Raw genomic sequence first — 14,520 nt, 5'->3', positions numbered from 1 at the left:
TGGCTATGGGCCACTTACCCCAAAAGACGAGGCTGCCAAACTATGAATGGAAAATAATAATAAATGATTAACGCACCCCACAGTGGCGCACTGCCACCTACCCCCCCCCCCCCAAATATTGAAAAATTTATGAAAATGAACAGCTGAGATACAGCCCTTCCCTCAGAGCATGACTGCACTTGGGGATAGAGCCCAGCTTCTCCAGCCTGACCGCACGTGTCTGAGAGGCCGAAACAAAAGAAGCGACATTGGAGAATAACACACAGAGCCTTTATGCGCTTGCTGATGATGTGTTGGTTAGGGGCAGATTCTCCTTGCAGAAAAGCAACCAAGTTTACAATTCTAGTTTTCAGTTCCTTTTAGAAATATTTTTTTTTCTGGTCCGTTTTGTATGAAATTCCTTGTTCTTTCAACCACCCCTCCATCACCACTGCAACAGTGTTCTCCCTTGAGGGTCTGCAGACTCTTGCCACCTCGCCCTGGGGGCCTGATTGCTGTCAACAACACTACCAAAGCATCAATACTGGGCCCTGTGAATGATGTCAAGAATTTACTTCTTAATTTTAACAGATTTCCTTGAAAAGTATTAGGATCCTGGTTTGTCATTTATTGTCTATTTTACAAATCCAAATAGAATCATTGGTTCTATCCTAAATTTGAAAACAGAAACTGTCAGGAAATATTTCCATTTCTCATATTTTCTTTAAAAATGTTAAATACTAAGGAAGTACACGACTCAATAGCTGTACAAAAGTTTATTCATATTGAATCGTTGGTTCTGCTATTTTAAGAATGTCAAAAAATGTTTTCCAGTGTTCAAAGGTTTGCCTTCATGTTTGTATATCACTTAGTTTACAGTACCTGTGTGACAATGGCCTGCTTGACATACAGTATGTAGTTTGTCAGATACAGAGCATGAAGCAAGGACACACGGAAAGCATCATTTATAATACTACAGCTTGATTCACGTAAATGTTGTACTTTTGCAAAAGCTTAATACTGTAAATTGTTTATGTAAGGTTTGTAAAAAGTACAAGTAGGTTAGAATGACAGAATGGTAAGGATGCACCCATAGGACAGATAAAACTATAAGGCATTGATAACTGCTTCTAGAAATGTGGAATACATTCATTTTTAACACTGTGCATAAATAGCTTATAGAAGATGCAAATATATGTCTAATTTTTAGTATCCAAGTGTGGCAAAGTGGTTTGTAGTGCACAGGTGCAGTGGTGATGCAGTGCTCAGGAATGAAAGACACAAGACAGTTAACGGTGAAAAAGCAGCTCTTTATTTGCTGACAAATAATAATACCTGGCTCTACACAACGATGTGTATCGCTCAGGCAAACCTCAGGGTTGTGTCCCGAAATAATAATACACTAAACAAGACACACACAAACACATCATGGTCACAAGTCCAGAGTGAGTGCTCTTAGTGAAAGTGGTGATTTCTCGGTTTATTCGTGTACAATGGTAAAGTGTAGTCTGGGTTTAATTGCTGGCTGTTTAGCTACAGCTCCCAGACCTTAGCCTTCTATAATGACAAGCACAAACAAACAAAACACTTAACACTCACGGTAATTAATTACTTCCGTTTCCCAAACGGGTCCTTTCAGTAACCATAACGAAGGAACAGATTACATCATCACATCCCCTGTTATACCCTTAGTCACGCCCCCCACGTCTCCTCCAATCCATGACTGACACATCGCATACTGCATTAGGGAGATAACTTCGGGCATTGTGACTCCAACCCCTTCCTGGATGGCTGGCTTCCGACTGACCCTGGAATGAACTGCCAGACCATCCAGTATGAGGCACACTGTTCCTGTTATACAGCGCCCTCACAGGTCAGGAGGGAGATTGTTGACTAGGATTAATTCGCTCTCTGTCACACCAAGTTGTCTTGAGGTCTAAAGTTTAGGGTGTTGAAGTAATCCCAATGCATAACATACATGTTTAGCTCCCTCAGCATTCCCTAGCCCTGTAATAATCATTGGCATTCATCCAGATCAGAAAGTATGCTATTTGGATGTTGAGAGGAACTACCAACAGGCTCATTGTGGGGCTTTCCACTGTGTTAATATTAAATCAAGACCCAATGTAGTTTTTACAGAGACTGTTGTGCTTATCAAGGCGTTATGTTCAATTTTAATAGAAATATTATTGCTTCAATATATTTTGAAAATTGAGAAAGGCATATACATACATGACCCACTTTACTAATTAGTATGTATTGCTTTTTTTGTGCTAATTTACTGTATGTTTGTTTGAAATGCGTCAACAGCCTTTCTTCGTTAATCGGTACAATTTACCTGTATTGGCCAGTTAATGTCTGTGAGAGAATTCAAGGGAAAGTTGTACTTACTGTATAATGACATAGGATATAAATATTAAATTGTGTTTAAAAAAGAATGACACAATCAAATATAGGACAGCATATACAGTATGTGTATCTATAAACACAGTTAAGCCTTCAGTAAATGTAATCCTTTGTATTCAAATTGGATTACTTGGAATACTAAAAAAATAATAATCTAAATCAATTATTCAACTAATAATATAGTCTAAAATCCTTCTGCTCATGTATGAAAATGTATGGTCTTTTGTTGATGGAATAGTGACTACCTGTACCTTGGATTTATTTGATTTGACATGAGATGTCCTTTCACAGTTTGGTCTGTTTCAGCAGATAACTGGTTAGCACTTAGGCTGCAGTACAAATCCACTAAACTTTCTTTTCAATCTGTAGACCTGTGACAGAAATACAATGATTCTTGGTTGTAAACCTGTGAGGGCGCTAAGCAGTGAGAACAAAGTTCTTTGGACGGGCTGGTCTGACAGTTCTTTCCCAGGGTCGGGAGGTCAGCTAATCTGGATGAAGGCGAGACTCTGTTGCAAGAATGCACTGACCCGGAAAGGAAATGACGTGGCAGCCGCAGATTGGAGAGGCAGTTGCACTTGTTTACCAAAGGGTCATGTGTGACGGCATAAAAGGGGGTGGAGAATCGCAATCTGTTCCTTCATTTGGTTTGAATTTTTAAACTGTAAAGACCTGTGAGAGACCCAGTGAGAAAAGTACTGTGAGTGTGCTTCATGGAGGGCCCCTTTCCCACCCCTCCCTTCCCTCAATTCCCAATCAGTTGCCACAAGAAAGTTTCAGGCAAGAAACGCCTCGTGATTGATCTCTCTGCCCCTCACAGTTCTTCCATCAGCAGCATCAATTCACTCATTAATTTGTACCAGCTCTTTCTTCACTATATCACCATTTCTGATGCTATCCACTGCATTAAATTATCCAAACGGGGACATTTCAAAATGGGACTTCCTTTCGCTTCTGGGGCATTTCAATTTCACCGCAGTACCTATCCCATCTCCTTGCTCTGTTTATGACAGAAAAAAAATCTCAATGCCCACATCAATATATCATCAGAAGCTCGAAAAGACATCAGCTCTGGAACGTCTTTTCTCTGTTTTACGATCTCTATTTCTGCCCCCACGACCTTTCACTTCATACTGGCACTTGCTTCATCGGTTTCGGCTGCGTTCTCTTTACTTATGATTCTCCAGTGCTGGGCCTCTGGAAATCCAATTTCTTTCCTCACAGCGTAAATCCACAGCTCTTTTCAAGCTATTATTTTCTATCGTCATCGCAGCCTATCTTTGGGCCCAATTCTGGCAGAAAAAAATAATTGTATTCTTCTGTGACAAGCAATCCACTGTACATATTATTAATAAAGGCCATTCTTCTCCCCTCATCATGTAACTACTCTGCCAGCTCGTCTGATTTTTGTCACCAATGACTTCATCTTGCAAGCCTGACATCTGCCAGGTATCACTAATAATCTCCTGGTTCAGACGTCTGGTTCCCTCAGCTCATCTTTTCCGCTTGCCTGTTCCTCCTCAGCGATCTGACATTCAACTAAATTCTTCCCTTCACCATCTCCTCGATTCCGCACAAGATTATATGGCCGCTGCCCTCAATCCATCCACCCGCTCCTCTTAGAAAACAGGCTGATCCGCCTTCATGACCTGCAACCAGGATTGAATTCTCTCGTTCCTTGTTTGTGCAAAAGACAAACTGCCCCTCTCTTGAGAACTTTCAAATCTTATCTAGAGATTTAATACCACTATCGTCTTTTATATATTTCTTCCCCTCCTCTCCCATCTATCCCTGCTGTTTGCCTTCTCTTTAGGGAGATGGCAAAGTGCTCCTCCTCCTTCTCCCATCTCCCCATCACTACTGATATTCTCTTTCACCTCATTACAATTCACCTCCAAGGCTTTCAATGATTTAGTCATGGAATCTCTCTGCATTTCTGCCTTTTTTGGTTTTCTCCGTTCTAAATTCACTGTCCCCTATCCTTCCAGTTTTCCCTCCCTGGGCTTCCGTTCCTGCGACCTCTCTCTAGTCCCTGACTCTACCCCAAAACAGACCAGCTCCACCAGGGTCCATTTGTGCAGCTCTGTAAACTTAACTCTTTAACCTTATTTCTCCCTGTCCCGCTATCTTTCCTGTCACAACCTCTCCAACCCCTCTGATCCTCTGTTCATCAACTCTTACCGTCAAGTAAAATATATATTTTTGTGTTTAATAGTAATGGCTGTCTGAAAATAAATACCACCTCCAAGGTGTTTTATTGGCACTTACTGTGTGCAGCTTATTTTCACACCATCACACCCAATCAGCTTTAGCTGGAGAGCTTACCATGAGCAACATGAACAACATCTCTGCAGAGAGCCTCCCTGTGTTTTTAACAGCAAATTGGCAAATATCCTTTTACCCCTTTCAATAGAGGATACAGTATGGATTGCATTGTATGTAAACAATGGCCCTTGTATGAGTTGGTAAATGATAAATTGCTTCCATTGTCAATTGCCAGCATGCGTTGTTGATTTTATACAGATACCTATAGTTGCAAAATGTTTTCCTCTTCTCAAAACAAACAGCTGGGAAGCTTATTGAAAAGTGGAAGGTCCACCTCATATTTTATAGCTTGAATCGGATTGTCATTTTCAGACAATCAAAAATGTCCTAAAAAGAGATTTTGGTCTATACTCAATTTATCTAAACAGCGGTGGATCTAAATATCACCACAATTTAAATATGAAAAAAGTACCAAACGTGACATTTTACTTTTAACAAGACGAAAGACAGCAGAGCAGTAAAGATAGATGTATCATACGCACAGCTGCTGCTGATTGTTTTGGTAAAGCACTCCAAAGTGGCATGCCGGTCATGGAGAAGAAAAAATGACCAACAAATGTATCCAGACAGAGGTGAGACAGATTTCAAAGCAAGTACAGGAACATTTTAGTTTTAAACAAAGCAAACAAAAAAAATGGGTTGCGGAACATAAATACACGATTAGAACTGGTAACTTAGAATATCCCATGGCCAGACACTATAAAGCTGCTCATGGAAGTAACTCTGATAACCTTAGTGTTAGGGATTGAAATGGTTAATAAATCAATAAGGGGAGGTGACAGACTCAAATCTCTTTTACAACGGGAAACATTTTGGATATTTCAATTAAAGGCTACTGAATTTCCAGGACTGAATGAAGAGTTAGATTATAGACCCTACCTATGAATTGAATGTTATTTTCTTATAGGCTCTTTTTAAATTTTTTGGTATATTCTTTTTTGATATTTATTCTTTTGATTGCTGTTCCATTAATTCTTTGGTTAAGCTGTGTTTAATTAATTAACGTGTGTAATTAATGTAATTCATGTCAATGTTAATTGATTGAATGTGATTGCTTATGTATTGCTGTGTTGCCAATTGAGACTATACCCTGATGAAGGCTAGTTTTGCTGCTACGCGTCGGTAGTCTCTGTTTGTCTTTTAGAACATGCTGGTTTTTCATGTTCTATTTTTAACATTTTGTTTTTGGATATGTTAATAAAGGTTTTTTTTACCTATAAGTTTGTAAGAGTGCCTTGGTTTTTGGTGATTTGCCTGATGGATTAATTTAAATCTGCATGAAAACAATGGATACAGGTATTTTTTCACCTATATTTTTTTACTAAACATTTGAAGAAACCCTTGACTCCAAAGAGCACCTTATTTCATAATATGAAGATTTGTTATATCATTAACAGTTTAAACCAAAGAGCGCTCTTGGTTCTTTTTCTTTTTTGATTAAAACCAAAGGAGCCTGAATGACTGAGCAAGCTGTGTGAATGCATTTTGTTTAAAATAAAATAAAAACAAGCACTGCGTTAACACAGGTTTTCCTGGACGTTGAAATCTGTGTTTTTGCTACAGTTCAGTAGTAAGTTCAATTTAGCATTCTCCCATGTATAGTATGCTTTTAAAGCCTGAACAATATGAGTATTGCTTTACTGTGCAGTATCCTTGTAGTATTCACCAGATTAAGGCTGTAGATAGCAGGTGTACATATTTTAAAACATTCAGTACGTTTTCTGAATCAGAAAACTGATTTTCTTAAAACGTCACTTTTCTGTGTTTACATGATTAACGATAGAAAGTCTAATTAGAATTCAGCTGTATACATGGATTGAAGTTTTCGGAAAACGCAGGATATTTTCGCATGCAAAGTACTGTAGTAGCCTAACTACGATTTGAACAGACCGGACATTTCTGCGATAGAACGGAGACCAATCCAATAACTCAAGTGGTTTATCGAAGTGTCAGGTCTTAAATTCAAAGATTACTATCCTAAACCTCTATTCAGATTCCCCACCATGTGCAATCAGCCTTTCAAACAGCTCATCCTGTTCTATATTTCTTTTGCAGACATTATTTTAAATTATAACGTAATTTTAAAGCTGGAAAACATGTGCTGCTTCAGTATGGGCTATTAAAAAAATACATACGGACAAATATTACTTCATCCCTAACATTATTATTATTATTATTATTATTATTATTATTATTATTATTATTATTATTATTATTATTATTATTTATGTATTTATTTATTTATTTCTTAGCAGACACCCTTATCCAGGGCGACTTAGTCGTAAACAAAAATACATTTCAAGAATCACAGTACAAGTATTAATACAATTAAGAGCAAGATAAAATACAATGACTTTGGTTCTAGCAAGTACAAGTATATGACAAAATACGATTCAACGGAGCAAATGGATCCATGCAGACTGACTACATATTATTATTATTTTCTCTGTTTTCTAAAACCACGTGCAGGAATGAAGGTCAAAGTTTGCACATGTGCAGTACGCTATCAGAATAAGTTTTCCGAAAAGTGCGTTTACATGATATACATTTGGTTCGTTTTTCGGAATTGAATAGGAAATGTCTAGGTGCTGTTTTTCCGAAAACTGACCTAAGGAATATTCCGATACATTTTCTGAAAACTGTGTTTACATGACTTTTGATATCGGAATTAGTTTTTGGAAAACGTAGTTTTCCGAAAAATATCGGAATTCTTATGGTCATGTAAACGTGACGTAGGAACAACCTCTACTCCCAAGGTGCTCGTATCTCTGAGGTTCTACTGCAGTCTCTGATTTGAATGACAAATTGTAGACTTCAAACAGCTGGATGCAGACGGATTAAATCATCAGCAACTTTATTTCAGCATATCATAGTAACAGCACAGGCATAGTGCTCTCTTCTCTGACAAAGCCAGGAGGCTTTGAATAAACTTTATGAACACACAGTGAACCAATTATTGAATGAACAGCCATATTAGCATTAACACATATAGGCCCATATTCACAAAACTAACCCTCCTTTATCGTTCCAGTAATGGTGTTTAACATGGCAGTATTTTACGTGATGCATAAATGGCATTTACCGTCAGAAATCACCGTGACATTAGAATAACATGCCCTTAGAGACCAATTTTCTCAGCATATTATTCGTCTGATTCATAAATCTGTATTGTGCTGCTAATTGACCCTTACCGGTGTCATAATTAACACGTGCCTCGGACCAGGCGGAGAATGAGATGTGTCTTAACGGTATCATTTCCTAGAATAATTTCTGCACTTAGGAACATGTATTTAAGCCAATAGTAATAATAAAATCCAATAATGACATAATTGAAGTATTTTGTTATTTGCAACACATACATTAAATTGTATTGTTAACTCGTCTGAACAGGATAGGGTGCTTACTGGTTGGAAAACATACGTTTGTAGCCTACTTGCTCTTAGAAAAATTCCAGACTTCGGTGTGCTTGTGTGGACTATATCTTGGAACATGATCCTCCCAGAAGTGTGAGAAGACCCTGCAGATTTGAGCTGCTTCTTGCTCTTTATTACTCTGATGATGTGATTTGTGGCAGGTATTGAGAACTATGGAGAACTAACATGTACTGAAACAAGGCTGTCTGAATATTAATGTGTATTCACTAAGTGCATGATTAGGATTCTGATGTTGGCGAGTTTGATTTTTCGTTGATCAATTTTATTTTTCATCCCTACAGTATATTCATCACTGCCGTGTGCAGAAAGCTAGTAGGTACTTAGCTTTACGTATCTATTGATAGAGGCAGCTCAGGTCATTTTAAAGTAGATTATATTTGATTATGACCCGCAACACGTATGTGAGTTTACTATTTACAGCTATGCCCAAATACAATTAATTTGCAAGAAATATATAGCGTTTTCTAATCCAGTTTCACTGTGAAACCGAGTAGTGTTGTGTGACAGGCAGGATTTTTCAATCTAGCTGTATTTATTTATTTTAGTTTAAAATAAGCTTTTTGTGTGGTAAGGTGTACTGTATGAGAAACAGATCTGAGGTGTTATTGTATGTATCATATTTGAATTGTGCAGGTATTTGCAAACTGAGGGAATACAGTAACAAACAATAGGCGATTTAACAATTACTTCCCTGTTAATGTAACTGTGCTGTCTTTCTGTGCCATTTGTCATTCAAACAAAAGTTTTAAACATAATATTATGAGAAAAATAACCGGAGCTTGCTGACGCTCTTGTGCCTCCTATACTTTCTTTTGCGTTGAAAAGTAAACGTGTGCAAACATGAGAGGATCCTTTTTTCACAACCAAAAGTAAAATATCATGAGTGACAACACATTACATTTTGGTGGTTACAGTTATTTTTCAGGAAGGCATGTGCATATAACTATACTTATAAAAAGCATATACTGAACCTACCCTAACCTCTCACTCGCATCCAGCACCTGGGTGTGCAATTATTATTATTTATAAAACTGACATGTTGATATTTCGGACAACCTGCCTGTCTCCAGACATGTTCCCTAGCCATATCGTGACGGTGTAAACAGACGGTGTATGTCATTGACGTCTTAAGCAGGGGACATGGCTCATTTGTATACCTCTGACAATTGGTTACCTAAAATATCTCCGTAACGATCGGAAAGTCACATCTAAAACCATTACCGGACACTCATGTCACTCATTTTTGGCAGTGGTTTTATAACTAATAACAAATAAAATGGCAGTTTGTCATGGAATTTAGAATGTAGTGGTGCGTAGTGATTTATTCAGTGTGAAGCGGCTCATTAGTATGCAAGCCACGGTATACACTATATATACGCACAGTCTGCCCTGCCTGTGAATTGTCTGGGTGTTTTGGTGGTGGTTGGCATGGACAGGGTTAATTCCTATCCCTGCCAAAACCATGTGAGAATGTGGCTGCTCCTAATTGGAATAATTGGTGCTAAGTAGGATTTACCAGTTGAGGATATCCTGTTAGACCACCTATCAACTATAACCTCTACTCAGGTACCTTCCTAGTCAGTTCCTTGCAGTGGCATCAATACCCTCTCACAAAATGATTGATTAAAAAGAAAGGCCTTCACTGTGCATTTAAAAATAATAGCAAACTTGACGTCCTTGATGTCACCTTGTAATGCCTAATACATCAGAATGGAATATATAGTGTAACGTGACCTGAGAATTTGAACCAGCTGCAATTTCCTAAGTGATCTTCGGGTTCATTGAAATGAAGCAAATACATTTCTCAGAAAGAAAAACTGTTACAAATATGTTTTACTAGGGATGACATTTGTATGCCAATTACTTTCTCTTGGATCACAGTATTTACACAGTATCTTACTAATGCATTCACTACAGCTTGGAGATAATATTAATTTCAGGTAAGAGCAAAAACATCTTATTTTGTTCTGCAATGGAGTAGAATGTGTCTGCATTTTTCTTTGAATCATAGATAAAACATGCAATGTGGTACACTTATTCTCTGTAGATGTTATGTGCTTCAGAAAGTGTGCCTAAGTGCTAAATGCATGAAGTCACATGATTTTGTATCGAGTAATTTAAATGAACACAGAAGGGAACAAAAGGCTGTAGAGTCTTGAACAGGAAAGTAAAACGCAATAAAATAGTTTTCTAAATGATGCAGGACTCTTTAAATGTTTAATAAATGATCGAGAAAAAAACCCAAAAAGAAAACAGTATTAAACTGTTTAACCAGCCACTGTGGGTTGATATATAATTGTATATTACCCTTAAAGAATATAGTTTACCATTCCCATCAATCATTTCTACTATTCCTAGCATCAGCACCATCACAGCTGTGTGAAAATTAGGTAAGATTAACTGCCAGATTTCTGCTGCTGTGTGCTTGTAACAAATGTCTGTAGAGGGGGTATATGCTTCTGTCTAGGGGTTGTTTGTCTTTGTTTTGTCTATCCAGCTGATTGAAGGGACATTGATATACACACACTGTTGAGGCCTGTTTCCTGTCCGATGTAAATATAATGAATCAACAATTAAGTCTTTGGATGTGAATAAACATATTCTGCTAAATCATTTTGCAATCTGTTTCTATTTGGATGTCTCATACTAGTCAACAAAATTTTAACCGGGCATAGTAAGAAAGACATTTACCAGGCACAGCTCTGTCTGTGAACAGATGTGGGAAGTTGTTTTTTATTCTGTCCTTGGGTCCCCCTCTGTCCCGTTGTAGCCCACAAGTCCAGATGGAGGGGAGCTGGCTGAGTGGATGAAAAGGGAGAAGCACACCCTAGGGTTTAAATAGACACACTGTCCATGTTTCAGGTGGGTAGTCATTTCTTCCAAGCTCACCAAGTCTCCAACGACCTGTAAAATCAAAGGTTATTGTACCACTCCCAAAAAATTCCCAAGGAAAGGTTTAAGGAACAATAATTATTAGTGCCTTAACTGGGTACTCACATTGAAGTAAAATTATTTAATGTGATGAATTAATAACAGAGCTTCTGATTTTCGGTTTTAACCGATAAAAGTCGATAAAACACCCCCGATACAAAAAATATTGAAATCGGTGTATATCTAATAAACACAGGAAATCACATTGATTAGTTCTGAATACTTATAAGTAGTGATGGGCACCAATATTGATTACAATGCACCAGAGTTGTAACGAGTCACCAAAATTTGGACTAGAGTCGAGTCGAGCCATTGGGGAGTAAAGTCGAGTCTTTGACATGCCAAGCTCGAGTCAAGTCGAGTCGAGTCACTAAACTGCTCGAGTCGAGTCGAATCACCAGTCTGGCTCGAGTCACTTTGAGTCATTTGTTCTGACCAGTGCTTAATTTGTAAAGAAAGAGGTGCCGTGGCGCAAGCAATGACAATAATACTTACTCAAGTCGAGTCACGAAAAATTGCGACTTGATTCCGAGTCGAGCCGAGTCATTGACTCTAGTCATTACAACTCTGCAATGCACAGGAGTAACTTTACAGACACATGTTGGCAAGCATTTAAATCAACGTAGATAAACATGCCAGTTCCAAATACATATACATAAGGTGACCATACGTCTCGCTTTGGACGGGACAGTCCCACTTTTGGAACACTGGTTCCAGTGTCCCCAGAACCTTTCTTGGGACGCTCATGTCGTCCGTTTTTTTTCCCCAGAGCATCATCACGTCGGTAACAGAATATTGTATTTTCATGCAGGCTGCTGTGTTACTACCATATCTAACTTATTACAGTACAATGACACTTGATGTGACTAAAGGGAAGGTAGACCTGTCAACTCTCCCGTATTCACCAGGAGTCTCCCGTATTTTGGACCCTTCTCCCGGACATCCCCCGGGACAGATTTTCTCCCGTATTCTACTGTTAAACCCCCTTATGTCAGCAAACTTTTACTGTCTACAAAATTCATGGCCGGCGTGTGATTACTGCAATCCCTGTCTGTACATAGCAGGTTTTAGGATCCAGGGGAGTCCTGTGGCAGGCATGCATTCAGTGCACAAGGCAAGTTCACATACTTAGCCATGCACCTCTTATATTAAGAAAAACAGGGAAAACGTATCTCACAGCTGGATAGCAGCTGTGAAAAACAGTGCCCCCAAGGGAAACCGTATCTTTTGGTGAATTTGATTTGGCGACTTTTTAAACACACTGGAGATTTTATATATGTGAATGCAACACGTCTCTAATTTAGCTACTCTGAATTAAATCTAGTGACATTCTAGCGAATTTCTAGTCTAAAGAAAAAATACACTTATAAATAATCCTTCAAATTAAAGCCCGCCCCCCATACTATGATTTGCCTATATTCTCCCAGCGCGAGCCCCACTGCTGTTCCTATAGGCTACTGTCGTTTTGACAGCAGATGCGCTTTTGCCTGCCCACCTTTCCCCACAGCTCCACCATTCAGAGGTGAGATCTTTATGACTGACATGGTACATCAGCTACCCTGCGTCGACGCTGGCGGGGGACGGACGTGCGTAACTTTACGCGCCGTGCAGGTTAGTATCTAGCAAAACGGTTGTCTTTTTGAAGAAAATGGCAGAAAAGTAATCTAAAAACCACAACCAACATTTCTGGGAAGCCTGGTTAAAGGAGGATGCTTTTAAGAACTGGCTTAAGTGTGTTCCTGGCACTACAAGCAAAGCTTATTGCAAGCTTTGTAAAACCTCTTTAAATGCAAAAAAGTCAGACCTGACTAAACACGCAAATACGGCAAAGCACATTGAATGTCAAAAACAACATTCGGATGCCAGACAGGAGCGTATTGGTTCATTCAGCTGGGAATTTAGCTGTTGGAGAAACTGAAGCAGCTTTGGCCCTCTGTATTGCTAAACACAGCGCAGTGTAGGATTCCCATGCATCTCGTCTGAAGCTGCACAGGTCTAAATGTTCGGCTATCATTAATAATTCATTAGGGCCTCATTTCATCAATGAGCTAGTGTCAGACGTTGGTGGCGGTCCATTCAGCTTACTTACAGATGAATCTAATGACATTTCTGTGGCCAAGATTCTTGGCGTTGTCATAAGATATTTTAGTGTGAAACAAAAAGAGATTGTTTCAAGATTTCTAAGTGCAGTGGAACTTGAAGAATTCACAGCAAATGGAATAGTTTCAACTCTGAAGAACTGCAGCGCTGGAAGGCAAATAACATACAAGAAGGTATTCGCTGCAATAAACGACGGGGCAGAGCCACAGAAGATATTGCGGGCATGCTCGACCAGGTGGATTTCTGTTGAGCCAGTGGTAAGAAGAATCCTCCAACAGTGGCTTGACCTGAAAACACCGTTTGCTGTTGCGTGTGAGAATGACCGCTGTTACATGGCAGACCAGCTCTACCGCCTGTTTTGTGACCCACAACGTTGGCCGTTTTTTATATTTATAAAAAATGTGCTATCAGAGGTGCAGGCTATCAACAAAAGATTCCAGGGAAATAACGTTGATCCAACAAAGTTAATTGATGGACTTGTCAGGCTTGCCACATCACTTGGACGCAGTGTAACACTTCCTACGGCAAATGTTGATTTTCTCACAGATGACATCCGCCAGCATCTGGATCCTAATCCACAACTTGGATATGAGACCGAGAAAGGCAATGAGGGACGATTCTTTGCCAGAAGCAGCAAAAGAGGCAAGACAATATAAAAATCTTACGGCAAATGTCTATGTTATGTGTTGGTGAAGCTCTTCGACATACAAGGAAATCAGTAACGGAGCTGAATTGTTTGTGACATCCCCAAAGGAAATCAACAGAATTGAGCTTCAGTGGCTCAACATACACTACATCCAGTGGGAAAATTTTGATGATACTGAAAAGTTCTGGTGTGAAGTGGAATCCTACAAAGATGCTGCAGGTGAGAACCCATTCAAGAGCTGTGTCATCTGGTGCTTACTGTTATTACTCTGCCACACAGCAATGCAGATGTAAGAGTAAGAGTTGGCAACACTGCATACAGGTACCATTGTATTGTGTTGGAATTATTCTCTTCATCCATGATATGCAAACGACTTTGCTTCGTATGTAGCTATAGGCGACAATTGTGGAAATCAACGCTGTCATGTCACATCACTGCCATGTTTACAATGAAGTACACTGAAGCTTGTTGTGGTTTGAACACTTTGTGCATCAAAATAGCCCATCACAACAATAGGAGGGGATGTAAAATATGACAAAAGTATTTGGAAACATATTTTCTATTGAAATAAGTCTATATTCAATTTCAATTCACCACAGGTTAGTAAATGATACAAAATAGTTATTTTCACATTTGGAAAATTCATGTTGTAAAAATATTTTACAAGTTTCAGATTTTTTTTTTTTTTTATTTCTTTAA

Source organism: Acipenser ruthenus, chromosome 2, assembly GCF_902713425.1.
Source record: "Acipenser ruthenus chromosome 2, fAciRut3.2 maternal haplotype, whole genome shotgun sequence".
In the NCBI taxonomy this organism is placed as follows: Eukaryota; Metazoa; Chordata; class Actinopteri; order Acipenseriformes; family Acipenseridae; genus Acipenser; species Acipenser ruthenus.
This window is presented reverse-complemented; position numbering follows the sequence as displayed.